This window comes from Heterocephalus glaber, unplaced genomic scaffold, assembly GCF_053883595.1.
Source record: "Heterocephalus glaber isolate CG9 unplaced genomic scaffold, H.glaber_assembly_v1.0 deba00001586, whole genome shotgun sequence".
NCBI classification, from domain to species: domain Eukaryota; kingdom Metazoa; phylum Chordata; class Mammalia; order Rodentia; family Bathyergidae; genus Heterocephalus; species Heterocephalus glaber.
The window spans coordinates 17,483,550-17,493,242 of record NW_028258364.1 but is presented as its reverse complement, the minus strand read 5'-3'; the positions used below and the strand labels follow the sequence as shown (position 1 = coordinate 17,493,242).

General features: G+C 35.1%; 1 pseudogene; it reads right to left on the bottom strand.

Moving 5' to 3' along the window:
• Nucleotides 1-8,296: 8,296 nt before the first annotated feature.
• On the bottom strand, nt 8,297-8,914 carry LOC101702002 (large ribosomal subunit protein uL15 pseudogene; annotated as a pseudogene).
• Between the last annotated feature and the right edge of the window lie 779 nt (nt 8,915-9,693).

Genomic DNA, 9,693 nt, shown 5'->3' with positions numbered 1-9,693 from the left:
GTCTTGTTTAGTATAAATGGTGTGTATTATTCTTTAAGAAAATAGACAATAAATTAATTCATTTCTAATTAAAAAATAAAATCTATTATTGAGAATTTGCACAAAAATGAATGATAACTAAATGAACCCATTTCCCCACCACTGATTAAAGAAGTATATTATAGACAGTACTTTTTCTCTCTCACAAGGCAAGCTTGATGGTGAAGGAAACACAAAGAGCATGATTTAGCATAAAGTACTGTACTTGCTTCCTTAAATGTGATGATTAGCAAAAGCTCTGAAAAGTATGTTTAGTTCATGATCTCAGCAGATAAGTATATTATATTCATAAGTCTTACTTTCACTTCATATCTCCAACTGTATTCAGAATGTGTCACATTCTTCCTCCACCTTATCTTGGAAAACTATTATATTTAAGGAAGTTATTTCCCTTGGGTTCAACTGGTCTGATCATCAAATCAAATAAGTTTGGTGCAGTTATAGGTTCAATGATCTCATCTTTTGTTAAGGAGTAAAGTTATCAAAAGGATAAGTAGTACAAATACTGACTAACAAAAGTCTATCTTTGATGGAGAAACCAAAATATATTAATTTCCTTTCTTTTGTTTTTTCTTTCTCTTGTTTTTTTTTCTGTTCGGTGTGGGGAGGTGAACCTAGGAGTTTAACCATTCTAGGCAAGTGCTCTACCACTGAGCTGAATCTCAGCTCCATATTCTAATTCTAATATAAAGTAGGATTATGATGGATAGCTTTGTTCTTGTTTAAAAATGGAACTGATTTGTTTATTTTTTCCTCTTGCGTATTTTTTTTGAAATAATCTTCAAGAATTCTTCAATAAATTCTCTACAGAACATGCTATTCAGAGGTAGAACCTAGTTTGGAGAAAATGATTAAGAATTAAAAGCCAGGTGGATATGCCAAAACAATGGGAAATACAAGGCTTAATTTACTATTTATTAGGGGAACTTCTATTTAAAAAGTAATTATGTGAGAAATGTATAATGTAATATAAGAAAAGCCCCCGACCAGTGTTTCTATTTTTCAAGTAATAGATTAATATAAATAATTAGAGTAATTCTTTGTAAAGTATACATTAGCATGGAAAGGAATATGTAGACATTTAACATTCACAAAATGTTTGCTAAAATGTACACTTATTAATCTTCATGTTAAAACAAAGTGAGATTCACAATATTAACTTACCTGACACAGGCTCATCATTTCAAATCATTGACCACTGAGTCAGTATACCACAGCGCTATACCACTACTAACTTTATTTTCATATTAGCTTCTATAAAATTCGTAAACAAGCTAGAAACTTACTGTAGTAATTCACTTTTCCTTTCATCTAACTTATTACTTTTGTTGTTTTATACTTTGTGAGGCACACACACAAATAATATTCTAGTAGTATGAAAATTATTATAATTTTTAAAACTTTGTAATGGCAGATAAATAACACAAAAGTCATAAGCCAGGTATTAGTATTAGAGCAGTAGCATACAAACTACTGAAAAAATTAATGTCTTAAGAAGTGAATAAATATAAATAATTTATCAGAGGATAATACCTATGCAAACTGTTGGGAGTAAAAGATAGATACTAAGAAAATATTACCTGTAGCTTTCAGAAAGAGCATTAATGTTAATTTTCAGTGCAATTCTAAGAAAGAAGGTATAATTTGAATACAGAAGGTTAAAAGAAACAGTCAGTATGTAATAATCTGGAATTTTTGAATAATGCAAAGAAGTCAGAATATAAGTCCACAAAGATCAATCAATGATTTCTCATAATTTTTTCAGTACTAGAGATGTACAGAGAGTTCTAAAAGCATTTATAGCAGATGTGAATAAATGATCAAAGACAGGACCTAAAGTAAGTATATTTCACTATGTGATTTAATTGACTTTAATCTCAATCTCATATGCCCTATTTGATTAGGTCGACAAATGAAAAGTGTATTCCTCTAAACTTTTAAAGTACCTAGACATTAACCAATATAATATGTATCCTCTAATTTTTACATTGCAAATAAAAACTAGTTCAACTATTTAAAACTGAGGGAATAAGAGATGGCATTAAATTATTCAATGCCATATAACTCTATCCAGTTAAATGTCATACACATTTTAAAAGAATTTACTTGTCAGAAAGATAGCTAACTGATGAAGTGACAAATAGAATGGTAAATGCAGAAAAAGGTCAATTAGTAATCTGCTGTTTTAGAAAGCAATGTCTTTTGGCATTTATTACATTATACTTGTGTTTTTCCCTTTATTCATAGAATAAAGATGGGTGACTTTCATTATATGTAGCGTTCATTCAGACTAAGTAGAAGTTATGTTTAAAATTTACATTTATAAAAGCATAACATGGTACTAATCTTGTCCTTTTCTTTTCACTGATCACATCAATAAATGGGTGCTGAGACATACTTGAAAGTAAAAAAACAACGATAGTAGTATTTGTGACCCTTAATTTAGTAGCAAACGAAAGAACTCATTAAAATAATATGATCGTCTATTTTGAACACATTTATAAAATGTCAAGCTATTTTTGAGTTCACTTAAATTAGTTCAGGTTATAACTAGGATAAAACTAATTTATAAAGCCTGTCAAAATGTAGCAGAATACCTATGATATTATAACCTGAATGGGAGTAATTCAGACTGATGCTGATATTTTTAAAGTGAGAAAAATCTCAAGATTTTCGGTTTATGGTTTTTAGGTTGTCGATAGGATTGTTCATAGTAGACTAACATTGCTCTCAAAGATGTTCGCGTTCTCATTTTTGGAACCAGTCGATAGGTCAGAGTAGATTTTGCAAATATAATTAAGATTGTGGAATTTGAGAGAGGGCCATCATCCTGGATAACCGGAGTGGCCCCGATCCAAGCACAGGAGACCTCAGAAGTGGAGAGCTTTTAATGAAGTTAAAGGAAAATGTCGTAATAGACCAATAAGCGGCAGATTACATATAGCAGAGCGAATTGTTCCATGTTCTGCTACTGGTTCTGACCTGTAGGGGGCAGCATACCTCAGTTTGCTCATCCATGTTTTTCTCTGTTTTCAGTCACTGACAGTCAACTGTATTCTGAATATTTATATTTGTCTTCAGTCTTTTGAGAGAAACACCACATTCATATGACTTTCGTAGCAGTTTATTGTTACAATTGTTTTATATTATTACAGTTTTAATCTCTTATTGTACCTAATTTACAAATTAAACTTGATCATAGATATAAGAAAAATCATTGTATTAATAGGGTGCAGTACTATCTGAGGTTGCAGGCCAACCCTGGAGGTCTTGTCTTTGGCCAAAGCCTCTGTAGAGGTGGGGGTTGACCAAACAAGTTAGAGGAGAGGCTGCTGGGAAATGAAGGAGGAGCCCAGCTGCAGGAAACTGGACCTCAGCTGCCTGGGACTGAATTATGGCAACTGTGAGGATGAGTCTGTCAGCTGACTCTCTTCTAGGGCCTGCAGAGAGGAACACGGCTCTATTGCACCTTGATTTCTGCCTTGTGAAATAGGAGCAGAAAATCTAGCCTACTGCGCTGGAATATGACCTACCGAACTGTGAGAAATAGATTTCTGTTGCTTTTAACTATGAAATGTGTGATAATTTGTTACAGTACCAAGAGAAAATGAAAAATCGGTGTTTTTTATTTTTTGGGTTTTTTTTAGTTTTTCCTACATAAATTCACAGTCTCTCTCCTTGCTAAATTTTTAAGACAGTGCATGTTATGATCTGAAGTTATTTGGTGTAAAAATGCCCTCTCTTTAATGATTGACATAACATGAATTTATAGGCTGAAAGATAGCATGTTAGAATAGAGATAAAATTTTTAAAATTCCAGAAGAGTAGTTTTGAATGCCTTTGTTTTTTTTTTTTTACAACTTTTTAGCTCTATAAACTTAAATCTGTTACACCAATTTCTAAACTTCAATTTACCCAGGTATAACTGGGTGATAATTATATCCACTCAAAATTGAGAGAATCTGTGTGGAAGTAGTTTAGCATACTAGTTGAAACATCCATACTATTAAGCATTAAAAGTCATTTACCTTTCTTGGAAAAAACCATCTACCTCATTACCCTGCACATAACTTTTGGTGACTTTTTTAGTTAAGGAGAGCTTAACATCTCTCTCTAACTTTCTATCTATCTATCCATTCAACCATCCATCTGTCTTCCTATCCATGTACCTACTCATTTATTGAGTGTTTGACTTTCTTTTGATATCAGAGGTGTATTTTTCAAAAAGCATTAACACATAAACAAGAATTATATTTAGCCATGGTATATATTCTTGAGGATTTATATGAAAAGCTGGATGTTTTTCCTAGGCCTGTTTTGCTTTGAAAATAAAGGAAGTTAACAATAGATCACTTCATAAAAGTAATGTATAAAACATATCCACAATAATTTCTTGGAGAAACCATTTATGCTTCCTGAGAGTTTATGGTGTTGAGATAGAAAGAAGAGTATTCAATTTGGGAAAATAAGAAAAGATGATGGAAACTTTATTTATATAGCTATTTCCCCCCACTATTTCAGCCTTTCTTGAAACCACAGATCAATTGTGCACTTTCTTACTGGTCTTATTTTCTTAAACCAAGGAGAGCTATGTAAAAACTTAAGATTTAAGTATTTATAGTGTCTATAATAACAGAAATATTGCAGATGCTGAATGCATGGTTTTATTATTGATATATTCACAAATAAAATTTTGTTTAATTTAAAAAGAGTTAAATAGAAACAAATAATTTGGATTTGGGAAATTCTAGCAATTATTTTATTGAATAAAATAGTAGTAACTTAAATATACAGTAGAGATGTCTTAGTTGGCATCCATATTGTTTATTTTGGTTTGATTTTTATGTTCCATTTTTATTTTTCAATCAAAAGGTAATTATTTTCCACTTCTTAAAGTGGAAGAGAAATGCAGAATATACTTTGGGTCTGCAATAAGATCAAATACGTACTTTAAGAACCCTACCAAGTTGGTTTGATGTCCCAGATACAGTGCTAGAGGTGGCAAGACCTCATCAGCCATAGTCCATGAGTGTCTCATGCAGAGAACCTAACTCGCTGTTATTTTTCCTGTGCAAGAATTAAATGCTTCTGTTGGTATTTGCAATCCACTGAGATTTTGGAGTTTATCATAGCATAAATTAGGCTTTCCAGACTTGTGTGGATATTAGTATAGAGAATTATGGCCCACCTTGACAAACACCAGAAACACCTGGCATCACAGCAGTGATTGAGAAATGGCTGGGATAATCTGTAACACACAAACATTTTGTAAAACTGTCTGGCAGTAACTTGGGGAGCACACCATGTATCAGATGGATTGTGCTGCTCCTGGGTGCTGTTAGATGCTTTTGGCTGCCTTGATCAAGGTTTTATTCGAAAAAGATAGACTCAAGGAACTGGCTGGGTAAAAATAAAAAAGAGAGAATAGGTAAGAGTGAAAAAGAGAGGCTTTGCAAACCTGAAAAGGGCAACTGCTTCAGGACTTCAATAATAGGACATAAATTTGAGAAAGTAGAGAGAGATGAAGGCCAATTAATCCTAGACTGGCAGCAAGAATCAAATCAAGTTATGGCTATCATACAGTTAATATCTCTTTGGGGATTAATGTGGTGTGCAGTAAATCCTTTCAGTTTATAAATGGTCATTTAAGTCTCCCAATATTCTGCATCATCTCTTTATGGTCAGCCCTGCCCATTGGGCCTATTGTGGAGGGAATTCCTCCCACGTCCTCAAATTCATATGTTGAAGTCCTACACCAAATGCTGAGAATATTTGGAAATAAAACCTTTGAGATGGAATCATGACAGTAGGGATATAAGGGTGGAACCCTCATGATACAATTAATGCTATAATAAGAAGGCACATCAAAAATAAGTCTCCCTCTCTGATCCTCCCCTCCCTTCACCTCCTCCCCTCTCTGTCTCCTTCCTGTTTTCATCTTGTGACACAGAAAAGCGATCAGTAAGTAAGCCAAGAAGAAAGCTTAACCACAAGTGGACCTTCATGCTGGTACCCTGACCTTGGATTTCAACTCTAAAGCCTTGATAAGATAAGCATTGTATGATTAAAGCCACTCAGTACATTTTTTATGGCAGCCCATGCATGTTAAGGTGGATTTATACATATTACACAAATTTTCTTTTTCTAATATTACCAAAAATTATAACTTGAGTCTTTTACTGGAAGTGTAATAAAAAAAATCTGTCTCATAAACAGTATAGATCAGTTTCCTATCGATCAGTTAACAAGTTGAGTGGCTTGAACAAGATACATTCATTGTTACAGGAGAGCAGAATCCTTCTGAGGGCTGCAAGAAAACATACCTCTCATGCCCATACCCTAGTTTCTAATGGTTTGTAGGCAGTCTCTACTTTCTTGGATTCTGTGGTTGTCTTCACATAGCTTTCTCCTTGGTGAGTATCTGTGCTTAAAATATATATGTAGTGTGTGTGGTGGCTTCTATGTGTGTATTTTCCCAATGATAAATTTTTATATAGTTTTGTTCAATTATCAAAATCTAGAAGTTGCTATTGGATCAGTATTATAAACAGAAGCTCAAACTTTCTTCAAATTTTACTGACTGTTCTATGTGTTCTTTTTGTGACTGTGTGTGCAATGGTTCTACCAAATGTTACCACAGGTCTAGATTTATATAGCCAACATCTGATTCAGGATACAGAACTGTTCCAACACGCAAACACATTCTCTTCCACTTCTGCAAAATCATACTCTAACTCCACCAATCACAGATCGGTTCTCTATAATTAAAATTTCTCATGTAAAATGCTGATCAAAACACTTGACTGTGTTTCACACATTGAGATAGGCCTTTTTGTTCAATGCAAGACCCCTAAGATCACCCAAGTTGCTCTAGTAAATTTTTTCACCCTTTATTGAAGAGTAATATTTCATTAGTGAATGAACCAAAATTTACCCTTTAACTAATTCTACATTTTGATTCATTTGAATTAATTTTTACTATTGCTATTGTTTTCAATTTTATCTACATCTTCTTTTATATTGATTTTTTTTTTTGTTTGGTTTGAGTTGCTTCTTCTTTCTATTCTAGCTCCTGGAGGTCAAAGCTTAGATTGTTGATTTTTGATATCTCCATTACATTCTAATTGAAACATTTATTGCTACAAATTTCTCAATACTGAATTTGCTGCATCCTAAAATTTTTGATTTTACATATTAATTTTTATTTATATTATTTTATTTTAAAATTTTCTTTGAGACTCCCATTTTATCCATGAACTACTTAAAAAAAACCCTATTGTTTAATTTCCAAGTGTTTGGAGATTTTCCCACTATTTAACTTTTCCTCCCCTGGCCCTCCTTATTCCTGCCCTTCCTCTTCCATTCTCCTGTTTTCCCTCCCCTCTTCCCTATTAGTCACAGCCTGTGGTTTCAAAAACACAGAGACAAACAACCCTGATTAGTATGAGATTGAATAGACAACTGCAGACAATTTTAAGAACAGATAGATGTTGTAGGAAGGATGGAAACTATAAGAATGAAAGGTAGATGTTAAAAATAAAAACAGTGTACTAGATAAAACAACTTTGATACACTTATCAATAGACTGAACACAGCCAGTAAAATAGTAGAGAGCCTAAAGATGTGTCCCTAGATTCCTTACCATCTGGAATACAAAGAGAAATGAAAAGAAGAAAGAAAAAGAATTGGAAAATGTCTCAGAATATAGATAATATTATGTAATGTGAGTTTTCCAGTATTAATGATAGAAACAAAATCCTGGGTGAACTAAGGAAGAGAATTTTTTTTTTTTCTTAACTTGTCATAGTTGTTGCTTTGAGACAGGGTCTCGCTATGTAGCTCAGGCTGGCCTGTACTATGTACCTCAGGCTTGTCTCTAAGTGGCAGAAGTCATCCTGACTCAACCTCCCAAGAGCTGGGATTATAGTCAGGCACCACCATCCCTGGCTTTCTTTCCTAATTTTTCATTCCAGATTTATTCCATTAATTTGAAGTCACTGAAGATAATATTGCTCTGTCATTTCTAAACGTGCGAAAGAAGGAAAAGTAATACAATAGTGCACAGTTAAAGAGTTTTAACATTCGAGGCCTCACTGTGGTTCACCTCGAAATCACTGGGAGATTTGACAGCTGCCGAGGGCTGGTTCCCACCTCCAAAGATTGTGATTTACATATTTGGTGTGCGTTATACACTGAGCATAGGAATTTTTTAAATAAACCATTTGTTAGCATTTAATAAGCTCCCTGTCCTGTGTCTTCAAACCACCAGGACACAGCGCCCCCTCCCCTCAACACCCTTAATCTTCTCCTCAGCTCTTCTGAGGAAGAATTTGGGCTTCACCATGACAGGCTGGTTTGGGAGCTTTCCCTTGCCAGGAACTCTGCAGTAGCCCCATCGCACTGGATCAGTAATGGGAGCTACTCCAGTCTTGTTTTGGGCAGCATTTACTCGTGGCTGCTCACTGACCAGTGTCCACGGTTTATCAAGGTTGACAGTCGGGCAGAAGCTCTGGTTTCTCTTTAACTGGTAATGCCTCATACCAACCTTCCTAAAGTAACCTGAGTGATATTTGTCGAAGTTGATCCTGTGGTGATGCATGCCACCAGCATTACCCCGATCTCCTGGGTGCTTCCGGTGCTTGCAGATGCAGACGTGGCTGTGGCTCACGTGGCGAAGATACTGGGTCTTCCTCAGTCTGCATGGCATGTCAAAAGAGCAGCATCGGAAATTCTTAATGTGCAGCCAAACTTCAGAAGCACTGAGCTGGAAGAAGGCCTTTCATCACAGAAACATCTTTACTTCCAGGCTGTTTCTTAATTTGGATTGAGTCAGGCTTCTCTGACTCCCCACTCAAGTCCTGTCCTCTCCCCTCCCTCCCACTTCCTCTTTCGGTGCCCCTTCTCCTCCCTCTCCATCTCAGGCACGTACTATTACTCCTCTATCTTAGGTTCTTTTTTTCACTCATTCTGCACTTAAGAGTGCAAGTTTTGATGTCAGAGACCTAGTTTAAAAACCGAGCTACCCATGGGCTGGGGGTTTAGCTCAGTGGTTGCTCTGCCTGCCTTACAATTGCAAGGTCTCGAGTTCGATCCTGGTACCAAAAAAACCCACAAAAAACCAAAAAAAAACCAAAAACCACAAAACAAAACAAAAAACCTAGCTGCCTGTCCAACTGCATGGATTGTGCAACACAGGAAAGAGCCTATAGACTTCAGATTTTTCGTATAATGAAATGTTAGTGTGAATTCATCAGTGCAGCGAAAGTACCATTTTGTGCAGGCATTGAAAATGGGAGAGGGTATTGATAACACGTGTGTGGGCCAAAGGGTGTGAGGGACACATTACTTAGCTGGGACACATTACTTAGCTGTTCCAAGTCTCAATTTACTCCTGTATAAGATCAGAATAGACCTATCTAACTACCTTAGTAGTGCAGATTAAGTGAGCTAGTATAAAGGTGCTTATTGCCATGCCTGGTATATTGAAAGAAAAAATGCTCAGAAAAAATGCTCAAAAATCACCATATGACCTGGGAGTCAGAGACATCTGGAAGTCACACACCTGCTACCTGTGATTGTGTAATAAAATCCTTTCTTCCTTCAGCTTCTTAAAATTATCATTATGTGTAGAATGATTTTAAAAAGATTAAATGA